Here is a 1,093-nt window from a genome sequence, read left to right on the forward strand (position 1 = left end):
TAAGTAGACTAAAATTGATCTATCACCAGTCAATAATCTTCTCTGGCCAGGTTTCACTATGATAAATTGAGGAATGAATCTAGTATAGTACTCTTTTTTTTTAATTTATTCTTTTTTTACAGTCTAGATTTTATCCCCCTCCCAGTCCACCCACTAACTGTTCTACATCCCAAGATGTAGAACTGTTCTACATCCCAAGAGGATGTCTCCACCCCTGACTCCCACACGCCAGACCTCTCCATATAATATTCTTAATATGTACAAGATAGATAATTACAGAATCCTCTCATATATATACACAACTAATTATCTAACTAGGACCTAGATTAAACACTATCCAAACATTTTCTCATATCTAAAACATCATGTATACTTTTAGCTCAGGGAGCATTTTCTTAAAATATGGGGTATTAATACTTAGTGTAATTTTCTGGAGCCTTGATGATTCTTAAAAATCACACATGACAAGAGCAAAAAGCAACAGAAAAATAGAGCATATTTTTAATGTGAACATCCCACCCCGGTAAGATATTGAGGAAGTACTTATCTAAGTTTCCCCCATCCTCTTCAGTATATCTTCAATGAAAAGAGACAACTGAAAGCACCAACTTATATGGAACTCTGCACCTCCTGGTTTTTCATCATTACTATTCTAGTTGCAGACCTCAGAGCCCTTTAATTTTCATCTTCCTGTTCAGTAAAACAGTCAGGTTCACAGGTAAGGGGCTTAGGCAATGCTGATCTTCTACCATGAGGGTGCCAAGTACCCACTAGTTACTAGAACCAAGCCTTGCTCAAAGTTGCTTAAAGTATTCATGAAGTCAGGATTTCTAAGGATCTTAGACCATCTTTGCTCTTCCTCTTATCTCCTAAGCCTAAGAAATCCCACTGTGGAGATAAGGGCTTGACTTCCCCTGTTTGTTCCATTCCACTATTCCACCAAGAATCAATTGTTCTCCTTATGCAACCTGAGAAAAAAGTTTCCTTGTCACCTGCAGCTCTCCAAGTGACAAGGGCACTTTTCAAACAGAGCAAAGCTGATGCAAGACTCTGGGAAAGAGAAACGTGCAGTTATGTTTGTACAGTACAAAAA

The sequence above is a fragment of the Mastomys coucha genome, unplaced genomic scaffold (genome assembly GCF_008632895.1).
Source record: "Mastomys coucha isolate ucsf_1 unplaced genomic scaffold, UCSF_Mcou_1 pScaffold20, whole genome shotgun sequence".
Classification (NCBI taxonomy): domain Eukaryota; kingdom Metazoa; phylum Chordata; class Mammalia; order Rodentia; family Muridae; genus Mastomys; species Mastomys coucha.